This window comes from Nomia melanderi, chromosome 2, assembly GCF_051020985.1.
Source record: "Nomia melanderi isolate GNS246 chromosome 2, iyNomMela1, whole genome shotgun sequence".
Classification (NCBI taxonomy): domain Eukaryota; kingdom Metazoa; phylum Arthropoda; class Insecta; order Hymenoptera; family Halictidae; genus Nomia; species Nomia melanderi.
In genome coordinates, this window is record NC_135000.1 from 4,893,004 (window position 1) to 4,917,944 (window position 24,941).

Sequence of the window (24,941 nt, forward strand, 5' to 3'; positions counted from 1 at the left end):
ATTCATATCTACCCTTCGTGAGTGTATAATGGGCTACGTTCGTTTCCTTAAAGACCAGGGACTAATGCAATCGTTAGGAGGTTGCTAAATATTTGATCATCTTTTATTTTCACACCTTGCGCGCTTAGTCGTGGAGGGTGTCGATGGAATGTGGAGATTCTGTATAAAAGCAGAATTTATCTGAGAGAAGATCACGTCGGCCTATGGGTAACCTACCAGTATCAGGATGTCAGGAGGGCCAAGGTGATTATTGGATGACATACAAAAGTGTTAGGGGAATATAAATCCGAGCCAAGGGTCTCCGGGTGTAGTGTGTCCACCGGATGGACTAATCGTTGAACCGGGGGGAATAACAAACGTGCCAACGTCAATTCTGGATAATACAACGGTAAACAAGGTGATCCGAGGAGAATGAGTGGCGAGGAGATCACTTGGCTACCGAATTGGGGTGCGACACCCCCTGGGGGTGGCACGAACCGGTTTCATTCTCCACCAGGAGGCGGTTCGGAGGGTAATGGGTCGCTGTTGGAGGGAATGAAGGATCATCTTGCCTGACCTGATTATCCAATATCATAATAATATTGTTAAATATTTTATCTAACTCAAACAAAGTACTGACAAATTTTTAACTATGTACAGTGCCATTATTACCAGCCCCAAATTCAAAGTGATTTAAGCATAACAAATGTAATTCAATTCTTTGTATAAATAATTGTTTAATATCGAAGATTAGTGTAAAAAAGTCTGATTATCGTTATAACGAAATGATAACTTCTATAGGTCTAGTTCTACATCTAATAATTGTGCAACCTACCATTAACCAGGAAACTAGTCTCAAGTATAGACTCATTAACCCTTTCCAATCGAGAGGTGACACTCACCACCTGATTTCACACTAAAACTATAAAACTTGATATTTAATATACCTTATATAACGCATCAATTTGAGAAATATTGAAATAACATAGCTTTGTTCCTCAACGTACGTATTTCTCTGCGAGTTAGTTCCACAAAATATCGTCTTTATCTCATCAGAAAACATTCAAACATTTCTAATGGAAAACTTTCGAGTGCAAAGGGTTAACAATCCGTCTACCCTAAAATTAACCTGATTAACTGTGTCACATAGTTCCATACGAAAACTAGCTACCATTAACCAGTGCCAGAGAAATATAAAGTCAGCGTTCCAACAGCGTGTTCGCGAAGCTGCTACTAAATAAATCACCTGTATCATGGACACCTACCACAGGTGTGCACCTGTACACCAAGGAGAAGCACCCAGGGGGTTAAGAAGGTGCACCTACCCAGTTTTCTGGGCGTACATCTGCGACGCCACGCAGATACACCTAACGCCTGGGCGTTTCCGCCTTAGAACAACCTTCTATCCGCGAGCACCGTGTCCCGCGAAGAGGCTTAACCCGTCCGGGCTGAACCGGAGGCTTTTCAGCGGACGCTCCGAAGGGAGACAGGCGGCGGCGGGACTTGGCCTGATCCAGGGGGCCAGGATCAGTTCAATTTAGATCAGGATGCTCGTCAACGCGAGGTCGCGATTCCGCACCGCCTCTTTATGTCATGGTTCCGCCCCGCATGTTTGACGGCCTGCCCTCCGCGGGAGCCGCCCCCGCTCTTTGAACAGGAACACAGGAAGACGAAGGAACCGTGGCGAGGCGACTGGGAAAGCGGACTCGAGATGGACCCGGCCTTGGCTGGAGTTAACAGTTAAGTTCCTGCGATTGTGTAAGTACTCGAGTAAACTCACGTTTCTCCATAGACTACCATACTTGCCAATGACGATTCAATTACATCAATTATCAATGCGTTCATTATTCATTTACCCTGAATGGAACTCAGTCTGGTCCCAGTGCGTTTCCTATCTGCAATTTCATATTTTACTCTGACAGAAATCACGTGTTCAAAGAACACTCCTCCTGTGGAAACATACTCCAACACCCATTTATTTCTCAAAGAAAACGCTTTCAAAGAATGTGATAGACAAGATTTTAAGCGATTTCAGCATATCGCTGATTCGAAGTTCCCAAACACAGCACGTTGCTGCCTACGCCAAGGCGCATATAGTCAGCGCGACACGGTTAGGCGTCCGCGCACCATGGCAACGCGCAGCATAAGAGTAGGGGAATTCCGTGGAGCTTCCCGCGCCACGCCGTACTGACACGAACGGAGCGGCCGCTAATGAACTCGACCGGGCACGGGTGTCGCGTAGCACTCGGCGCGTGCGCCGGAAATCCCTTTCGGTGGGGAACGACGCGCCGGATGGTTTCTGAAGGATCGCGACGAAGAAAGACGACCAGGGAGAGAGGTCGGAGGACAACGGTCGAGCGTTGCTCCAGCCAGGCCGGTTTGGTAGGGGACAGATGGTCGGCCGAGAGGTTGGACGAAAGGGCTAGACACACGCCAGCCGAAAAAGGGTGCGACCTTCGCTGGCCTCGGCCAGCCCTCGGGGAGACCGCGCCCACGCATTTTCAGCAGGAACGCAGCAGGTGGATGGAGCTCGTTTGGCCTTGGGAATCCAACTCTTCCCTCCGGCTTCCCGCGCTGACAGCTCTACGTGGTTCCCGAAAGGGCCGCCGAGGAGGCCAGGATGCCCCCCACCTCCTGCCAGCGTTATTCAGTTCGTCGAACGGGTTTTTAACCCTTTGCGCTCGGAAGGTGACTCTCAGTCGCCACTTGACGCAGTAAAATTGTAAAATTTGATACTTAACCCTTTGCACTTGGAAGTTTCTCATTAGAATTTTAAGATTTTTTGATGAGATAAAGACGATATTTTGTGGAACTAACTTGCAGAGAAATACGTACGTTGAGGAACAAAGCGATTTTATTCCAATATTTCACGTATCGAGGGATTGTACACAGTTCAACATTAACCCTTTGCACTCGGGAGGTGACTCTTAGTCACCACTTGATTTGACGCAGTGAAATTATAAAATCTGATGTTCAACCCTTTGCATTTGGAAGTTTCTCATTAGAATTTTAAGATTTTTTGATGAGATAAAGACGATATTTTGTGGAACTAACTCACATTGAAGAACAAAGCTATGTTATTCTAATATTTCACATAACAAGGCATTATACAAAGTTCAACATTAAATATCACACTTTATAGTTGTATGCCTTCCGAGTGCAAAAGGTTAATGTGGAACTTTGTACAATGCCTTGATGGGTTAAATATTGGGATAAAATAGCTTTGTTCCTCAATGTACTTGTGATTCTCCGTCGAGTTAGTTTCAAAGTATATCGTCCTTGTCTCGTAAAAAAATGTTAAATATTTCTAGTAGAAACTTCCGAGTGCAAAGGGTTAAATATCAGATTTTATAGTTTTACTGCGTCATATCAAGTGGTGACTGAGAGTCACCTCTCCAGTGCAAAGGGTTAATAATTCTTCCTTTTAATCTTTGCTAGGGAAAGAATAAACGATACATAAGACGCTGATGTTTTTCGTAGTAGTCAACGTGTTAACAGAGACCGTAGGTTTCGGTCTATATCGACAGTGGGTCAGCTGTACTTGGCCGGATGGCTGTTGGGGTGCTATCTGGTTTCTGTTTTCATAGAGCTATTTAGGGAAATTGGGATTTAGGGGAAATTTTTGGGCAATTTTTTGTGCAATTCTGCTGGAATGAAAGTAATGAGATTGTATTGTTGAAGTATATTCATAAATGTATGCGGTTTATTGAGTATTTTGTTTATTCTATGGAATTTTGTATGAATATTTAGAATTAATTAACAGGTCGCTATCAGCGTCACATATTTGCGGCCGTAATCCTATATTTTACGTAATGAAAATGAAATTAAACCTATAATTATTGTTATTAGAAACTATAAACTACGACATTTATGAACTGAATGGTTCGTTTCAGTTTCATTTTTCTAATATTTTATTTAGATTTATTGGATCGAAGAAAATATAATTGAGGAGATTATTTAATTAATTCTCTAGTCCTACTCAGATTTCTTTGGAAACAGTACCCTTTTTAAATTATTTGATTTTTATTATTGAAATTTGGAAGTGTTACTCGAGGATTTACTTGTTCCCTCACGCTTTTCCTTCAGCAAGACACACGTACGCATTTTGAACAGGATTTCATCCGCTGTTGCGAGGTGAATATTAGATTCGTTGATATGCATCCTTTGATGCTGGAGAGGAGGGAATTCCACTGGACATAAAAGGAAAATACCTGTTTGCGATTTTACTTGGATTCCTGTGTTACATGGAGGATGACTATAATTAAAAATAAATATATAATTAATGAAATATTGAATCTTTCCCGGATTCTGCATTTTTCTCTCTTTCCTTTCACATGTATGGTTTTCCTTACGCGACGTGACCTCTGAATTATACGGTGTAGCTTGTAATGGCGGCTAGGGTGTTGCCATGGTGAAATGCTGTGCTCCATGAAAATATGTCGACCACGCCATAACTCGCAGCTCCTGAGCATTCTACTTTCCTATCTTGCGATATATGAAAGATATGAATCTGCCTATCTTGGGTAGCCTCCATGAATTCTCACACACAGGACTCCGTCATTTAAATATTCATAACAAGAAAACGTGTTCAAGATACTCTTACACGTTGAGCCACGGCGGCCATCAATAATCGAAACTTCCAAATTGCTGAAGGACAATTACAATAAAAAACTTGATTTTAAATCGAAATATTTAGTAACATAAGTAGCTAGATCATCGCGTAATACGACTACTGTAAAACTAAATCATTACTAATTATTTTCAATATCATTTACCTTTGTTATTAAAGAATAAATATTACTATTCAAAACTCTAGAAATTCTCGTGACAGTCAACGTGTTAAACAAGAGTTAATTTTCTATTATGTAGAAAGTGTTAATTTTCTAATTTGTGGAAAGCAACGACGAAGGAAAGAAAAGAGATTTAATTCCAATTTTTTTAAAATAAACTATTCAAAAATAGAATGTTAAAAATGAAATTATAATAAGAAAATGTGGGATTGCACGTAACCACGTTGAGTTTGAATTTTTTTTACCGAATGGTAGTGCAGACCATTGACAAATGTTAAATAAGAATATGCATTGCTTCGCGCTAATATGTGCCTCTGGTTAGTCCGGTTTCCCGCCACGGCACCTCCTCGGCCGCTTTATTCTCCTGCTACACCGATGTAACGGAGTTGTTTACACTGCGCATGTAATATGGCACCAAATGCGCTTCCGTTCACTCTACACTCCTTATAACTTCACTGTCGCGTACCTCTTTAAAAATTAAGCCTACACATCGTGGGTTTCCTGTGTTTTTGTTTAACAAACCTCTTTGCCAAGGAACTCTCTTGTAACTTACGAATCCACACTATTCCTCTGTTTACAGATTACATAAATTACCAGTCCAAGTTCTCATCTAGCATGTAAATGATTTGTTGAAGCTTCGAAGACAGCGATAAATGAATATGCAAGCATTCGTATAAAATCGAAAATTCAGCGTTACAACGTCGTCGACGTTCAATTCTTGAGCTTACATGTATCATGTATTGTTCATTTAATGTTACTGTGCTATGTATTTATTCGTCGCAGCACGAGTGAATGTTTAAATAAATAATTTGCACGAAATCGAAGTGGCAGGACATTACAACACCACTGAGAGACTCCATTTGCTGGTTTACACGCGTCAAAATGCAGAAGGTTGAATCGTTCTCGATACATCGGGAATCAGGAACCCATATATAGAAGCTATTGTCTCGTGTATGGTACACCCCGAGCTTGTTTCGTGTAGGAGGCTCACGGACGAGGAAAAGAAAGGGAGAAAAGGCAGTGCCAAGAGTAAATCACGATACGCTTCGTACCAGGATCACAGCATTCCGCAAAGGATCACCCTGGCGTTGTTTAACGAGACGGATCAATACGAGAGAAATAAATAAATGTGTGGTCGACCTCCTCAAGAATGCATTTGTTTCAATAAAAATAATTTCAGTTTTTCTTGCTTTGAAGTTTGAGTAAAATGAGGAGTATTCTATTTATGAACTTTTATAAATAGTTTTGTATAGGACTATGAAGTTTTGTTTAACAATTTTTATAAAATTAATAATGAAGATTGTTCATTGTATAATAACGTTCTTGTGAACAAGAAGATTGTTCTTGTTTCAAAATTTGAATAAAGTGAGGAGTATTCTATTTATGAAGTTTCATAAATAGTTCTATATAGGACTATGAAGTTTTGTTTAACAATTTTTATAAAATTAATAGTGAAGATTGTTCATTGTAGGGTTAATGTTTTGAGGGTGACTATCTTTCACCGACTTTTTTATATGGCCAGCAATATCTGTTGCAAAAGTATTGTTTCCTTCAAGGAGAATGAGGCAACCACTGTCTGGCACAGACCTGTGACCTAAAAACGCCGAAAATCGACGACGAGATATGAAAAAAATGAAAAGTGATATCCCTGAGAACAGGAGACCATGGTGGGCCTAGAGTTACTCGCCGAAAACAAGTTGGAGGTTGCTTTCCTTTTACGCAGAGGGATCGTTTGACATTGTGCCGTTGCTTTCTTTAAATTGTAGCGATAAAAATTGTTTTGTTATAAAATTAGAAACTTTATTTTATATATAAAATATTGTATATTTAAATACCATCCTCTAAATTAAATATATTAAAAAATGTATCCCAGACAAATAGAAATACTTTTCAACCCCAATAAACAATATTTAATAATTTGTATATGATTTTACATTAGAGCGAATAAAGTTTATAATGACATATCCTGTTTAATAACACGGAATTCATTAATATTCTTTGATGAATTAATCAAATCGGATTGTATATGACGCATACAAGTCTCCTATTTAATTATTACGTTTATTTAGAGAACCACCCCTTTCAGCCTCTACACCTAATAAACTAGTTTCCAATTTTCGTGATACGATGTCACCATCTACCAGCGAAGTATTGAAACCAATATCCAACTTAGTACCACCGTATCTCTATAGATGACACCACAATACCTTCCAGAAGCTTCCATTTAACTTAAAATCTTCAAAATAAAAGAATCAATTAGAAATAGCTACAATCAATCGTTTCAAATACACGGTATTGACCCAGGAACATTGCCCGACGATCTGACAGAGCTTTAAAAGTATTTAATTTTAATCGACGGAGTTCTTTCCCTATTATTCAAATGTGCAATTACTCTCCTGTCATGGCGGCACTGGGTACAACCGTTTCGACCGTTACATCGTGTTATACACATTCGTTTCAGCGGCTCGCGTCCCGTATTATCGTAATAACTGTGCAATTAGATTCGCTCCATTGAGTTCTAAATGCGGAGACTCGGTTATTAGGGACGCAGCAGAACGCAGGAGCAGGGGAAGGATCCTTGGAAGTGGAAGGAGGAGCAAGCCGAGGATCCTCCTGCGAGTTCATCCTGCTATCCTGACCGCTGTCGCCGTCTTTCTTATTAATATGCTAATTTTACATGAGCACAGCATAAAATTATGAAGGAGTCGTCCCGTTACCGTGCATTTCCCCGAAACAACGTCCCAGCACAGGCTCCGATGTTATCCAGGGTGGTTCTCTGGCTTACAGCCACGTGTAATACGAAACATCTTTGACCAGGGTAACATGGAGGTATGCAAAGTAAGCCCAGCCCTTCGTGTTCTTATTTTCTTCGAGTCCCCCCGAAAACCGCGTGTCGAGGATTTTCGAATTGTAAAGCATTCCTGTAAATATGTTTGATAAAAAGAGTAATAGTTGTTTTACTCAGACAAGGATTTCTGGACAACACAGGATAACGTTGTGTTAATTGTTTGTTAGTTTCGTATGCCATTTTGAAAGAATAAATGATTGAAAATGTGATTTGGGTAGAGAATTTTATTACTGTTTAGTTTTAGAAGATATACACATATTTGTTGTGTTTATTTGTAAAGAGTCCTTTAGTGATTTGTATTTCTTAGATTTTAGTTGCGTTAATTGTTTGTTAGTTTCGTATGACATTTTGAAAGAATAAATTATTGAAAATGTGATTTGGATGGAGGATTTTGTTACTATTTGATTTTAGAAAATATATACGTATTTCTTGTGTTTATTTGTAAAGAGTTCTTTAGTGACTTGTATTTCCTAGGTTTTAGTTGTGTTGATTTTTTTGGAGTTGTATAAGTGTATTTAAGGTGGAAGAAGATTCGTGTTTTATTTTTTAAATTCTCTGTTCATATAATAGTCCCTTAAGCCTGGCAAATATTGTGCACTCATGAAATGGCGGCAGAGTTAGCCGCTGAAGACGATTCCAGGAGGATTAGGAACACAGCAAGTGGCTCTTCTTCTGTAAGTATTTGGTGGGTCGTCGATTTCCAGGGGAACAAAGATTTGCCGCTTCAGTGGCTCTGAAAGAAACAGAAACGTCCGAGGGACTAGGAGCGTATGAGGAAGCGAAGCTTCGGAGACAGATGAGTCCGGCGATCCTCTATCTCATCTTGTATTTCACCAGTGAACCAATCAAATGCAAGCTAGCCGTTACTTCCGAAAACATGAGCGTAACGGAGGTTGAAGCGACAAGAGGAGATCTTTAAGTAGAATGAGCCGTCTGATCAACAATAACTCTATGTTAGCTGAATTCTTCAAGCAAAATCAACAATCAACAAACATAGATTATTGAATCATGCGGTAGCATTTCGATCAGAAGCCCATTTCATCATTATTATCAAAATCCTTAATCTGTCTTTTTACAACACCACATACCAGATTGACAACGAATTGCTTCTGATGCATATGTTCAATCATTCAGCAGTTATAGGGTAGATAGATGATGTATTCCTATGTCAGGGGTGAAAAAGGACCCTCGGAAACCCTATACCACTTCACAGTCGTGTCTAACTTTATCGACGACCGCGAATTTCAAACTTATCACAACGTTGATAATACAGATTTCCTGAGACATGAAACTACGCAATACGATCAATCTATCTACTCCCATCTATCTCTCCTGTGATCGTCAAAAGCCCTCTTACATTGTACCTTAGAAAAATTCTTCTCTAATAACATTTCTAGAAAGACATTTGTTAACAAATGTCTAACAAAAGTGTAGCAAAATATCAGTAAATTCTCTTTCAAGCTCGAATCTACCAGGTCCACTGTACACCTAGGTATCCTGCACAGAAGCATCCATAATTATCAGTGAACTTCAAGCTCCCAACAAGGTTTCCAAAGAATCCCCTGAAAGCTCAACAAAATGGCCACGTAGGGCTGACCAGAGGAGTCTGCGGATCGCCCAGAAGATGGCGGCAGCATGCTCAAGCGAGGCGAGGCACACGGTACGGTACATATCTATCTCGAGAAATTCCACGGGCCAAAAGTGGCAGCGCGTGTCTTCTGTCGCTCGTGACGACGAAACGGCGTGTGTGCGTGCTAAGCCGTGTGTATGAGCCGCGTTTTCCCGGTCGTCCTCTCTTTCCTTCTAACCATCTGACGAAACGTCGCGGGTACAGTGGATCCAGGGTCCGCGTCGCGCCAGCTCGACGGGAAGATCGCGTGTGACGGTTCCGACGCAGAGTCCGCATCGTTTCGAACGTTTACGTCGATCGAGGCGGTGACGGCGTATCGAGAGTGCAGTACCTCGGGTGCGGCGACACTTCTGCCGCACTGGGCCCAGCCGGAACGACGGTCGAGCGACTCCTAGCCACCTAAAAACCTCCTCCGTCTTCGTGACAGTGGAAAGGGGCGAGGAGGTAGCTACGCGGGACAGAGAGAAAGAGAGTGTGTGTCTCGAGCGGAACAGGGACGGCGGACGTGTGTGTCGGGTTACGGACTGAAGAGGTTACCCGAGCGACGCGAGGCGGTCGTATTGGTACGAGGCCGGGTACCTCTGAGCTGAGCAGCACGGTCGGGTACACGGCGAGCCGGTGTGCCGCGCGCGCGGGTACTCGCCGTGTCCGGCGCGAGGGTTAAGTCGCGGCGGCGTTTACGTCGCGCCGGGTGTAACCGTCTCGGCCGAGCCGCCGCCATATTTGCGCCGCGCCGTCGTCACATGCAACCTGTTGTTTTCGGTGCGTCCTCGTGTCGTCGCTGAGATCGCGGGTACGGTGTGCGCTCTTTTCTACACTGGCACCGGGTGCCCCGTGTTTCGCGTGGACAGGGGGAGCGAGTGGAGAGACGCGGGAAGTTCGATTAGCCTAACGCTAGGGGACGGCCGTCAACGTGGAGATCTACCATCAGGATGAACGGGTGAGTAAACGCTCCACTCTTTGCACATGGTGTTGCGCGACGGTTGGGGGATTCGCTGCGTGTGTATGGATGCGTGTGTGCCACTGTGTGTACGTGCGCGCGACCGCTTGTCCTGTGGGCGTCGAAGAAAGGGAAAGGCAACGCTGCGGGACTGAGCGAGACGCTCCGGGGGGACAGAGAGAGAAAGAGAGAGAGAGAGCGAGAAAGAAAGGGGAATCGATCTGCGGCCTAGTGCGGCAACGTTCAGCGGGACGAGGAGGGTGGAATGGTAGGTTAGGGAGAGGATCACGGGCTCACTGGCGCTCTCTTTCCGGCTACGATGTTTCTCTTGCCTCTTTCCTCTTTTTCTAAGCGCGATCCGTTGTCTGATCTTTCTTATTCTATTGTGGTTTTCTCGTATGCGGAGGCACACGTATGTAACACGTGCGCGCAGGTAAACGGTTACCGCTCACGGCTTCACTGCTTCTGCGCATCGGTGGCCACGTGACCAACCGGCGCGGCCGTTACGTCGCGTGTCGTCTGCTGTCTGCCGCGCTCGTTAATTCCGATGATCGTTATTTCGTCATCGATGACGCGCGAGTCTTTCTTCTACTTCTACTCGTGGCCATTCTTTTTCTATTTTCATCTGGTGTTTTATGGATGTAGAACATAGGCGTTGATTAGTGGAATTTGAGAATGATTTTGTACATTTTTTTGAATGAGGTTGTTGGGTGGCAGGTTGAGAGTGTATTTGGGTGTAGGTAAGGGTTTCGTAAGTTGGATATTCGAGCGGCGGTGAAGTATTGGTATTTTGAGTATCGTAAGTTCTCGGTTACACTTGACCGCTGTTGAGGGTAATTACATTGTCGAATTGATTGTGTAGTAACTAATCTTATCTTGTGAAATGTTTTATCGTTGCACGATACTAACGGACGATTTGTACTTTGAGGAAAGTTTTCGTTGTTTGGTGGGATGTAGGGGAAGGCGAGGAAGGAGATTTGTGTTTTTGAATCTGAAAATTTTCAAAGTCGAATTATTGCAGCCCAGCGAGTCATCGTGAAAAATGGTACCTGTGAGTGGAGGATCACGATCGAAGAAATGTAAATGTTACAGGACCGCTTCAAGATATAGCGCCTAGGAGATTTGACAACGTTCACTGCGAAAGAACTCGCCGGATACGTTGCCTTTTTCTTCTCCATTTGAATTTTATCGATTTTTGTAACGCGACACTTTGTAACGAAGCGAGATTTATGTTTCAAATAAATTAAAAATTCGACAATAGAATTTGACATTTGCTCGGCTAATCCACGAGGTATCCGAGTGTAACCCGATCGACGGAAGTTCAAACGTTCGAAAGGGCCGCAGCGTTTCACGCGGGTTTAACTTTCCGGTCGGTATTTTGACGCATGCGGTAACTACTCCGTTCCACCCGGAACAGGTGTTCTTTATCAACCCACGGTCACGTCAAAGCGGCGAATTTGATAACACACTGTACCATCTATCGTTGGTGTATAATTTTTATCCTCTTATGAGGCTCATCGCTATCTGTCCTCGCTACAAATAACAGCTATCATTCAAATAAACTAGTTCCCTCTAAACAATAAATTCAGAATTGCCTTTTACACTCCGAACAACGACATTTCATTCAAAATATTCGCCTCACCTCAACCTGAATGACCATTCTTAATTTAAGTTTCGTACAATTCGAAAATAAATTTAATAAAAAAAATTTCAATACAAAGAATTGAAACTACATCATACCGCAACTTATTTAATTAAACTTCGTACCGAAAGCTTTATATTTTAAGATTGCCGATGGCCGGGTCCATACTGACCCGAGATCCCAATATCCCATCCCGAAGTCCATATACAAAGTAACTCGGTTACGAGTATGATAATTTAAGTCAGGCGATGGGCGGGTCCATTGTGACCCAGATCTTCCGAACATCCATCGCGTAACCCGCCGAACTTATGATTTATTCAGTCTGGCGCGGTCCTAAAAAGAGAATGGCGTCCCGAACGAGCCCGGCCGTCGCGGGGAACGCTAATAAGAAATTTTCGGCGCGGTTACGCCGTGCGGTCTTCGCGGTGTTCAATAAATCACCGATGAATAACCCAGAAACACGATAGTTGGCACTTACTACCCACCCTATTTCCACGTTCATTTCACAATTATTCCCGAGACGAGGCATCCATAACTCTATCCGAAGATGTCTATATTCTCAGCGTCGGAGGCGGTCCCCAAGAACGAAATTAGATTTCGCCACTTCATCGGTCCGCCAGATATGCAATAAGGCGAGCTAACCGTGTACCAGCGTTCGCGCGAGCGCGTCTTCCGGAGATTTATCGCGCGGGCCGCGTGCACCTACTTAACGCGACGCTGCGCGATAGCTGTACCACGCGTCTCCAATAGATCTTGGATACGACAACCGACCGGTCGAATCAACCCCGTAAGCAACGATAATAGGACAATTAGGGGACATCGTTACGCTCGGTGTGACATGGAGCAGCGTTCCAAACGTAGGCCACGCGATGCTCTTGGACTTGACAGTGCGATACGATCAGCCAACTCTTCGGGGGATTTTCTAAACATTAATTAACTCATCGGTGGCCTGTTCAGCTGGCTGCCAGCAGTAAATCATGGAATTCTTAGGTAACCAGCTGCTCGAACTTCTAACGAGTGCATGGAATATTTAAGGGAACTGCGACGTGTTTGCACGTAGGGTGTAGACATTTCTTGGGGTAATCGTAGCGATGGAACATTGATGTTAGGGAGCTAATTTGGGACGTTAGATGAAGCGGGGACTGCTGATAGGGTGCTAAATGTAGCGAAGTGTTGAGTTATCGATGAGGATTACTTAGATAGATGACGGTAGCGGTGTATAGAGGAATAGTGGCAATGTTTTGTAAGAAAGTATTGAAGATATTGGAAGGTACCTTGAACTGGTTTACGCTGTCACATTGCAGGAAGCTAAACCGAGAGCCGACGGTCGCCGTAGTGGTCAAAGATCTATTACCGTGCGTTTGGCAAGCATCTACTACCGCAATGATATATATACCATGACAGTGAAACATTAAGCGCCGCTGAAACCGCAAGAAAACCTCAGGAATGCGGCTGCCAATCAATGTTCAGCGCGGTTCGATTCCACGGGTCCGTTTTTCAAGAATGATCGAAACTGTCTGTCTCGCGACATCCATTAACCAGCCCCAAAAATTGATTTACAGTCCTCCTCGTCGAGAGACACGCCTAACTTCATTGAACCTGGCTGGGTAATGATGCCAGTTGATAAATGCGGAACGGCCTGAATGCAGACGGCACTATCTTCGTGGCCGATATTGCGTTTGAATGGCGCGCCGCGGCATCGATCGTCACGCGGCCCGGCTGAAAGGGCCGATTCTACGGAATGACCAGATTCGCGCGATCCAATTCACGATTCCGCGTCTTTGATAACGGCGTTCATTGTCATCCACGCAGCTCTACATTTCGGAATCGATAAACGGAGAGGCGCTGTTCAGGCTGCTACCGCAAAAGGGCCTCGAGAGCCTAGGGCTCGCGTCTTCAGCTATGGAGGCTGAAGTCTTTGACTCTTCAGTCTTTATGCTGGAACACTGGCGGCGTCAGTCGCTATATTAACATCTTCAATCTTAATCCCACGAAATTTGAAGACTTGGGATCTTGGAATTCAAATTTCGAGGTAATTCGAGGTTAAACCAATGATTCTTTTGTTGGGCAATAGTATATCAGATTTGAAGCGTCAAAGTCGAGTCCTAGGATTTTGAAACCTCAGCTAAATTTCATTTATGCAACCTTGGGTCAAGATTTATAAAATTCTTTGAAGCTTTATAAGTGAAACTTAGTGCTTCAGTTTTCGAAACCTGTGGACTCGATTTTGAAGCTTCAAATATTTGATCTGAGCTTCAAGGTAGAAACAAATTTCAAAAATTCAATTAAATTTCACTTATAAAACCTTCAAGAGTCAAGATTTATAAAGCTCTTCGAAGTGTCATAAAAATTTAGTTAACATTATTAACCAAAAGAAATTGCCTTATCCTCAAACACCTCAAAAGTTGAATTCCCCATTCACGAAACTCCCCGATACTCAGCGTTTAAGGTTAAGTTCCGCAGCTCCGAGTTCTAACGCTCCACAACGCCGCTTCCCCCGTACCCCCGCCATCTTGTTTCCCGCGGCGCGATCCAGCGGCCATTTTCTCCCGGCAGCATTGTCGCTGTCCATTTCGCGGGCGCCAGCACTTAAAGCGATCGATGTTGTTTTTTTTTTCGCCCTCCGGTTCCTTTTTATTCCCGGGCGTGAGCCGTTTTTCGCGCCCCGCGCGTTTTCCTCCGCGTTACGAGCGGGAATAAAAGAAACGGGCTCTCTAGGTCGAAAAATTGCGATGGCCATCGGGTTCGAAAAAAAGGGCGGCGACGCGGGGAGAGGTTAGGGAAAAGATCAATGCAACGCGATTGACACGAGTCACTGCACGTTGGGACACACGGCATCGTATTCATCGATATAAATGCTGAACGCCGATTGGTGGGGGAATGCGCGGATCGGCGAGGAGAGGGCGGGGAGGGGAGGAGGGACGGTTTCGAGGCTGCAGCATCAAAAAGTTCAATCGACGGATGCGCAGCGATGCATTGGTAATGCACCCATCCGGAGCTTCGGGGCCAATTTTGTCGATGAGAAAGGGAGAGGGGAGATCGAGCGCGACAGGAATACGGGAACAAGGGTCGGGGAAGAGGGCGGAGGGGAGGGTGGGCACAGAGGATGAAGAGATGCAGGGATTCCCTGGCATGAAGCACCGATGTCCCTCTAGTAGCAATTACCAAGCATTCATGCCATGGAAACGTCGTCTCTCTCCCTTTCACGCTATTGTCACGGGGCTACCCTTTACGCGCCGGCACCCGTTACTGTGATCAAAAATCAAGTGCACGGCTTGACCCGGAACGCCGCTTCGGCGCTCTTCGCTCGCGGAAAGAAATTTTGGGTTTAATCAATGGATCGTTCGATGAGATGATCTGTGCCGAGTTTGCTGGATCTTGTTTTTATCGGCTTTAGTTAGCTTCTGTTGTTTGGCAGATGGATTTCAGTGGGAGATCTTTCGGTAGGTTCTGGTTTTTAGGGATTAACTCCTTTACAGACAATGACGTCTGGGAGACGTCATTCATTTCATGTGCCATTGTAGACTTCGACGTCTCCGAGACGTCAAGAACTGTCTTCGGCGAACGCCGCGCAGTATATTATTAGATTCTTTAACTGTTTCAGTCGATGCTGTTTTGTTTAGATTGTTTAAGATACTTCCCCCCTTTTAATGATAAATAAAATCGTATCGGCGAACCAGTAAACAAAAGGAAGCACAATGAAAGCAATAGTAAAACGTTCGGTTTCTAAGCTTGCACATGAGTGTCCAGTTGAGCCAAATTAACCCTTTGCGGACGAATGTCTATATTTCGGCGAAATGAAAGTTTCATATTTAAAAAGCCAAGTCGTGGACGAATGATTTGATTACTTGAACAGCAAGATATCAGTACGTAGTTTCCTTTTTTTATATTAATTAAGCAATTGACAAGTAATTCAGGTTCATCTGCTGAAGGTTTCGTATATATTATAGAATCTCCGTCCGCAAAGGGTTAAATGGTATTCTTCGGACGCGTCGACGCGCATTTTGTTTGTATGTTAAGGGATTAATGAGATGATGTGTGCTGGGGTTGGTGGATTTTGGTTAGGGATTTTATGAGCTTTGGTTAGGTTCTGTTGTTTGGCAGATGGATTTCAGTGGGAGATCTTTCGGTAGGTTCTGATTTTTAGCAGGTCAGTTGAAAGAAGGTTTGAAAACTTCTATATCACTGTTTACTACATTATGCATACTAATATTGAGGTTCGAGTTGACGTGAACTTAAACATTGAACATTATAGTTCGAAATTATAATTTACAATTTCAGTCACTGAACTGACCATCAGTTCGAAGTTTCAAAGTTCATAACTGTCACTTTAGTACATCTCTTAATCCAAATTAGCATATACCGGCTGCCTTTGCTATCAAATCTTAATCACTCTTTAATTCCATCACCTGTATTACAAAAATAAACTCAAGAAATACTTCCACAGTTAAAGTTCAGCATCTCCAACCGAAATTTCAGACTTCTACCCCGATTTCTATAGAAATTGAACGAAGATTCACTGTGCAGCGAGCACTCAAATTCGACTATTCAGATAACGAAACTCGAATCTTACCAATATATTCCTAAGTAGTCTCTGCTATGCAAACTGATTTTCATCCCAAAAATACAAATTTCGTGCAAATCAATTCCATTTCTCTATCTACGTAACGCTTGAATCGAAACGCAAAATATCCATTGTCATTGAAAAAACTTCACGATATCCCCATAATGTAAAAAAGAACATAACCACCATATGCTTAGCTCTATACCTTACAATTTCTATCTGAAGCGTTTCTTTCTATCACTCATACTTTTTAAGTTATCGAGTTTCGCCCAGAAAACGGTTTGACCGCACTGCGCGCCGAACCGAACCGAAACGTTGCGTTCGCAAACGTCGGGAACGATGGCCGAAATTATAATCACGCGATTCGCAGCGTTCGCGGCCGCATACGAACCTCGATTGTCGATCATCGTCGTCGGATCTCGTGGTTCAACGCCGATGCATTGTGCGCGGCGTCGATTTTTTCGCGACTCGCCGATGAATTGTCGCCGTAAAATGCTTTCGATCGGGGCCCGGTCCTCTGTAATCGAATTATTTCGATGATTCTGTAAACCCGTGCTCGAAGTTACGACCGGCATCCGTTACCCGGTGCTCCAACCCGGAACCCGGTCGCGTGAATCGTTGGGCAAATGCGAAATTGGAAAATTGTTGGGTAACTATTCGAACACGGGCCGCGCCGTTTTAAAACGATTCGACCGTGTCCGCTGTCCCGGCAAAGTGACGGTATTTGTTTTTTTCCTTTCCCCACCCGTTTTTGCCGCGGCAAAAGCGAACCGTGATAGCGGATCTTGTCTTTGCGCAACGATTTTTCGTGGTTTGCTGTCGAGAAGCTTTTCTTAATCTCTTGGCGTGTTATTTACTTTCGCCGCTGAGCTTGTGCAGCATTTTACTATCGGTAGTTTGGAGGAAATGTAACAAAATTTTCTGTTCTATTACAAATGGAAATTTCATTTGGAGATAATGAATTGATAATAGAAAAATAATTGTTTGCTTTGATCCGTGATGAATGAACAACATTGAGTTTTGTTAAATTAAGTTAAATAAACTACCGTATCAATCAAAGTGACTGGTGTCGATTGCTGTATTTCGCAATCATTGATATCTTAAAGGCATCGAAAACTCGAAATGATCTTGAAAATAAATAGTTTCACTTGAGTACTATAATGAATGTCTGAAAAACCGAAGATAATCTACTGTCACAATTTTTCTAGAGATTACATATTAATTGTATTAATTGCTCGATAACGAAAATTGAAGGTTACCAATCTGTTCCTAAGCAGTCGTTGCTATACAAAATGACTTTCATCCCAAAAATACAAATTCCCTGCAAATCAATTCCATTTCTCTACTTACATTACAAACTTAGCTCTCACAACCTTGTGCCTGAAGCATTTGTTTGTGTCACTCATATTTTTCAACACTAAAACTACCAGACATATCAAATTGACCTATTTTAGAATGTTTATTTTGCAAATATTTAAATTACATATTAAACTCGTGTATTCGTACAGATACAAGACCAGCAGACCCTTCGAATCTTAAGAAACGCGTTGTTCTATTAATCCTTAACGGCCTGTTGCAAAGTTTTTTTGTAATACTCGCCCATAAGATGTTATACTACGGTAAATATTGTTTGTCAGTGCATGATCAACGAACCAACAATGCAGTAAGTTGCAATATTCAATAAAGAAAACTACAGCGATGATAAGTAAACGAAATGAAACTAAATTCTTTTCATGTCGCCGTATTAGGACCTTTCGTTTTCTATGGCATAAGTGTTATGCCCCCGTAGCGGGGCCTTTCGACCGTTAAGGGTTAACCCTTTGCGGACGGATGTCAGCTTTTCGGTGAGATGAAATGTTCAGGTTTGAATGACTGAGTCGTAGAAAAATGATCTAATTATTCGAACAGCAACAGATCTACACGTAGTTATCTTTTGTTCTATTAATTAAGCAATTGATGTAAAATTTACCTTCATATGTTGAAGGTTTTGTATGTTTCGAAGAATCTTCGTCCGCAAAGGGTTAAAGGTATTGAGTTTCGTCCAGAAAAACGGCCGTTCGGCCGCACTGTGGGACGATCCGAATCTTTCGTAGAGCGCACGCGAACGCCAGATCAAACTTCACGCATCGTTTGGGCGATTGTATAGAATTTCCCGTAGAACGTGTGCAACCCGCATGCGGCAGCAACCCATATCGCTTCGTTTATCGATGCGTGGGATTCTAACGTACGCGAAACTTCGCTTTTAGAGCGGCTCTTATCGGCTTTTTACGTGGCCATACCCGTGAACGTTTCAGGAAATTTTATTGCGATATGGCGTCGACGCTTCGAATTAATCTCTCTTGATAAAGATCAGCAATATTTAGGTATGAATATCTTCGGAATTGGAGTTTGAAACCTTAACAAGGATCACCAGTGTTGGGTGCGAACTGTTTTTGAAATTGCGTTTGAAATTGCGTTTTTGTGTTGCGTACACACTGTTTTTGAAATTTGATCTTTGAAAACTAAGGGATCACCAACGTTTGGTTCCCAATTATTTTCAAAATTTGAATTTTGAAACTTTGTTGAAAATAAGGAACACTTGGATGCAAACCCTTCTTAAAATTTGAATTTAGATGAATTGATGAAGATTATAACTAATATTTGGGTGTAATTATATTCCCAATTCGAGCTTTGAAACCTAGGGTTCACCAAGATTTGGTTCCCAATTATTCTCAGAATTAAAATTCTGAAACTTTGTTGAAGACGGCGAACACTTGGATTCAAACTATTTCTAAAATTTGAATTTGGAACCTTAATAAAGACTATTAATATTTGAGTTTAACTGATTTCACAATTTGTACTTTGAAGGCATGGTGAGGATTAGTAGTATGTCCAAACTATGTTCAAAATCTAAATTCTGAAACATCAACATTGAAACAGAAGAAGCCAATAAAAGTTTTTTTTATAAGACGTTATTTTGAATCCACTGATCATACAGCTTCTATAGCCCATAATCCTTGAGATAGCTCAGCAATTTGCACTAAATTCAGCTGGATAAGCCAGTAATGTTTCGAGGATATAAATCGTGGCCGATATTGGCGGGAAGATTTAACATCGCGCCAGTTCTTGGGCAATCTAAGATCGAACATGAATAATGCACCAGCTGACGGCTGCAGCGCGATTTTACGTCTCGGCAAATGGCCGATAGTGGTGGGCCACGGAATTTTATTAACGACCGTAACGTGCCTGCGGCCCATGTTTGATGGCTTCCTGACATCGATGCTGGTGGCCACTAATTAAAACTGACGCACAGTGTCCCATGACACGTATCCATAGTCTGCCTCGACGCGATGCGTTCTGCCTAACCCGGACCCGTTAAACCCTCCATTGTCAGGCTTTTCATTCCTCTTCATTCGCTTTCGTCCACTGGTCCATCAAGATTTTACGAGTCACGTGATTCGATAAGCCACTAGTTCGACTACCTTCAAAAAGTTTCTGAATAAATTAATGTCTGGGGATTGTATAAGTAAATAGGTCGATTTGGGGATCCATGAAATGGATCCTTGAATGTTGGACTCTAAATGTAGGGCACTTTGAATCTATGAACTTAGGGCACTGTGGATCCTTTGTAAGTTTCAGAGTTTTGAGATTATTCATCTTGGACACTGTGGATTAGGGACTTTTTGCACGTTGGATGTTGAATCCATGGGTCGTGGACACTATGGATCCTTGGACTTTTGGACTCTGAGGACTTTGGATCTTATTATAGTCTTTAAATTTTGATGTTTATTGATTGTGGACTCTCTGAACTGTATTTATTGGATTGTAGACACTGTGGATCCTAACATCCTGATCATTAGACTATAGTATTCTCTCTTTCCAGCCATGTAACTTAGAGTCCCAAACTTCAGAGTTCATAGATCGTGGACACTATGGACTCTACATGTTCGAACTCCTAATCTTGGATCCGCTCGTTGCGAATCTTCGATATCCACGAGTTGCATTGTGAACAATCATTGAACTCTAACCACTCTGGACACTCTACGAAGTATGGACTCCCAGATCCTCGACTCCATAGACCATTGCTGACCAAGCTCTCGTCTAAATCAAGCTACCTCTGTTCTCCCTCTCCCCCTCTCTCTTAGTTGTCAAGGAAACCATGACGTACAGCGGTAAGCCATTAACAGCCACCTGCGTTGAACGCCAGAATCTCTGAGCTCTGTCTTTTACCACCACAGTTGTGCTTTGCGAGGCCTGTGAGGGGCTCCACGAGTGAACAGCGTCGTAGACTGAGGGCTTCGCGTACATAAAGTGAAACACTCGGTCTCACTGTTGCGAGAGCTCTAATAACTTTGACGTACAGTTTACACTGAATGCATCATACCAACAGACATTCTAACAATAACCACACAATAATCTGCATCTTCAATCATCCAATCAGGATCGCCAGAAAATAATTCTAACACTTACAACGTCCCCTTCCCGCTCTAAAATCAAATCTCCCAAACTCGTCCGCGTTTCCATGAAAATATTTTTTTCTCCACGGATAAAAGCAACACTCCGAACATGCTGGGTTCAATACCTCGATCCCAAAAGCACACAAACGGCCACTCGAAGGCGCGAATGACAAATCGTCCGCAAATAATAAATCCGCCGATCGGTCGTCGGCCCTCGCCGATTCTTCGGCTGGGGTTTGGGGATGAATTCAGACGGTTGCCAGGGGAGCGCCGCTTCCTGTTTGCACAAAATACGGTCGCAGGCGTCCTCGGGTATTGAATTTTCCTTATGTATCTCCTTCTTTTGGGAGCCAGTCAAAACCCCAGGATCCGACAGCGAATTTCTCAGTGATGGAGTTGATCCTACAATTTATTTCCTGTTGCCGGGCTACCGTTCTGCGAAGCTAGCTGCTCCTCCATCTTTAACGTCCTCCACGCTACTCGGCCGAGCTTTTCGAACGTGTAATTCGTTTCTCGGCTATCTGGATATCTGGCGGCCGCTAAAACACTCCTGCAATCGAATAATCAGATTCGAATCTTAGCTCGGAAACGAGACGGCAACGGTGGGTGGAGGGGTCGCACGCTCGCAAATCGGTTTGATGCGCCGACCTGCGCCGTCTTCTTGGCCCGATTTTGATTTCCTTCGGTTGATTTCTCATCAAACCGACTAATGGGAAAGCGCCAGCTGAATTTTCCGACCCTCCGCGTCTGCTTCGCAGCCATCCTGCCTTCTTTTCTTGGCCGTCGGGACCCTCGATTTTGTCGCTGATGGGAATTAATGGGATCGACAGCGATGCGCGATAGCTAGCTGTGTCTGAATGATCGAATGATCGAGAAGTATTCGATGTATACTGGACTGTGATGCTGATTTGTGCAGAGGATTATTGATTAGGTTTGAGTCTCCTTAGGTTTGGGAGTTAAGAGACTTTGAAACTTGAGTTGTGGACTGTGAAATTGATTTATGTTCCTTTAAGTGGATTCGTGGCCTAGGATTTTGTGGACTGTGGAGATTTTGGATACTTAGCTTGGACTCTGATGTATCCAGAGCATCTATAGGTTCTGGAATTTTTAGTTAGGGGATTGGGGATTTTGAGGTTTATTAAATTTCAGGTGAAATACGATGGACATTAGGTTCTAGATGATGTGGACTTCTGGATCTTGGACAATTTGATGTCTGGTTGATGTGGATAAATATTGGATCCTTTGATTTGTAGAATCTTGAATCTTGGAAGTTTGAACGTCTAGGTATTCTGAGTTCTTAGAAATTGAATCCTTTGACTTGTCCAACATTGAATCTTGGACTTTGGGATATCTGAGCACTATGGATCCTTAGATATTGAATTCTTCGAACGTTGAATCTTGGACTTTTGGACATCTAGACATTATGGATCCGTAGATATTGAATCCTTCGATTTGTTCGACGTTGAATCTTGGACTTTTGGATATCTGGACATTATGGATCCTTAGATATTGAATTCTTCGATTTGTTCGACGTTAAATCTTGGACTTTTGGACTTTTGGACATCTGGACATTATGGGTCTCTAGATATTGGATCTTTCAACTTGTCCAACGTTGAATCTTGGACTTTTGGACATCTAGAAATTATGGATCCCCATATATTGGATCCTTCGATTTGTCCAAAGTTGAGCCTTGCATATTTGGACATCTGGGCATTATGGATCCTTAGATATTGAATCCTTTGACTTGTACAATCTTGAATCTTAAATTTTTCAACGTCTAGACACTGTAGATTCCTAGATCCTGGACTTCTCAATGTCTTTAACACTGTGGATCCCTAGAAATTGGACCCTCCCACTTCTAGAATCTCCAACCTTGAACTTTCCAACATCTAGGCACTACGGATCCCCAGACTTTCAACTCTCAAAAGTCTAAACTCTGCGAGTCCCTAGAACTTGGACCTCCCAACACCTTGAACACCGTGGATCCCTAGAACCTAGATCCCTTGTTATCCAAAATCCTGCATCTTGAACTTCTCGACATCTAAGCACTACGGATCCCCAGGCTTTCAACTCTCAAAAGTCTAATTCATAGATTCTGCACTTCTCAATATCTCAAACACCATGGATCCCCAGAACTTGCATCCCCAACATCAAAAACCTCGAATCTCGAACTGTACAACATCTAGGCACTCTGAATCCCTAAACCCCGATCTCTCAAAGTCCATCCACCGCGTACCCTCAATTCCTGCACTCCTCAAACTCCATTCCGTCAAATCCCCACGTTCCATCCTTCGAAACCCCTAAACCTGCATCCACAGACTCCCCAGCATCAGCACACGAACACCTTATTTCCCCTCAAACTACTCCAACCTCGTTGTCCGCGGATCATCCGTTTCTTTCAATCCGCAGGCAGCGTCCAGCTAAATTAGATTCAAGCATTCGCCTGCTCGTCCCCGATACCCAAGAGCTCCGAACGAAAAACTTTTCAAATTACCCGCGGAAACCGGCTTCACCTTCGCCGGAATCCCGCGGTCCCTCTCTTTTGACGCTTCCGGTGTATTAACTTTCGCCGAGCTGCCGACACGCCCGGCGAGACGGGAGCCCGCCTAACTCGCCCGACCGACGGCGGTAACGCAGTGTGAAACAAGCTGATTACACCGAACCCCGGGCTGAATTAAAAACAAGAAGGGAACGAATGAGTATGCAAACGAGGCGAGCAGCAGCCTCGTTAGACCGTCTCCGGCATAGCTCGAGACGAAGTCCGGGGCGGAGCGGGCGGCTAATATCGACTTTGTCATCGCCGCCCGAAGACATTCAACGCTCGCACGCGTTTAGAAGGCTGGCGGACGCCGCGCAGTCACTGGACCGTCGAACGAGCCGCCTCGTAGCTCGCCGGATAAGCGATTAAAATGCTAATTCCCGGCCCGACCGTATCACGCGTGCTCGTACCAATACGACCGCGCGATTGCAGCCGGGTTTTTCCCCTGTCCTTCACCTTTTTTCGCTGCACGCTCGCCAGCGATGTCTTTTTTAACTCCGCGATGGCGTTTAAGTAAATATGAACAGCACCCGCCGAAGGAATTCTTTCTTTTGTTTTTTCGATGGATTTTTAAGTGACTGTAAAGTAGATTTCGTGAACTGGGACAGTTGACAACTTGGTTCTACTGGATTTTGAGTGTTGTTTTCCTGAGAGATTGGGAGTTTCGGGATTGGAGGGTTGGATGGAAATTTAGAGGATTATAGTGGAGTTATGGAATATTTGATGGTTTTTGGAGATGTTGAATGATGGTTTTGAATGTGGCTGGCAGATTGTTGAGAGTGTAAAAGTAGAACGATTGGAGAAATGGGAATTTATCAAACTGGAATTATTGTACATTTCATTTGTTTATCTTTTTGTGGAGAAATATTAAATGAAGCTTGATTTAGGATTAATAATTGTTTTCAAATATATTGGGTATAGAAAAATGGTCAAAATTAAAACTTATCAAATTGTCTAATGATACTATTAAATATTTAATGATCCTACTGGCTTCTAAAAAATACCAAACAGTGTTTTCTACCATGATTAACAATTCTTTAAAACCACATTAGATTTATGAAAATTATAGAAATAGATACTCATCAGATTCTCCAAAGAAATGACCAAACATTTCATTTCTCTATTCTCTAAAAATTACCTAACAGAATTCTCCACTCTATACAACAATCTTTTAAAATCGCTTAATTCCCAACAAACAATCGACTCAAATTTTAAGATCTCCGAATATCCAACGAATAGTTAACACTGAAACGACAAACTACTTATTTTCAATTTTCTGTAAACATTGCAACACATTTCTTGAGATTCGAAGTGTCTCCAAACCGTGCATCTATTCAAACACAAATGTAATTAAAAATTAAAAAGTGCCGTCAAAATTTCAATCCTTGCAAAATAATACTGAAATGGCTCCATTTGACTCGTCCATGTTTTAATGTTAAGCACTCCGATCAATATCCTTACTCGGCAAACGTTGCATCCATTACGTCGCATCTCCGTCATTAATCAAGAAAGTCAACGCGGCATAAAGAACGGAATCAAATGACACTGGAACGACATTACAACGTCTCGCGGA

The 24,941-nt window shown here is 43.0% G+C and overlaps 2 protein-coding genes across 3 annotated transcripts in view; one reads left to right on the forward strand and one right to left on the reverse strand.

The window, feature by feature from the left end:
- LOC143174274 (uncharacterized) overlaps positions 1–24,941 on the reverse strand; it is a 137,120-nt gene that overhangs the window by 10,898 nt on the left and 101,281 nt on the right. Inside the window, exon 6 of one of the 2 annotated variants that reach the window (XM_076365042.1) lies at positions 7,999–8,350. The exons of the other annotated variant lie outside the window; for it this stretch is intronic. The gene's annotated coding sequence lies outside the window, so the exon portion shown is untranslated. Of the gene's footprint in view, positions 1–7,998; positions 8,351–24,941 lie in introns of those variants that run through there. 2 annotated transcript variants of the gene reach the window in all.
- The window catches only part of heph (polypyrimidine tract-binding protein 1 heph), a 517,180-nt gene continuing 501,515 nt past the window's right edge, over positions 9,277–24,941 (forward strand). The window contains exon 1 of the mRNA XM_076365032.1: positions 9,277–10,187. The gene's annotated coding sequence lies outside the window, so the exon portion shown is untranslated. The remainder of the gene's footprint in view (positions 10,188–24,941) is intronic.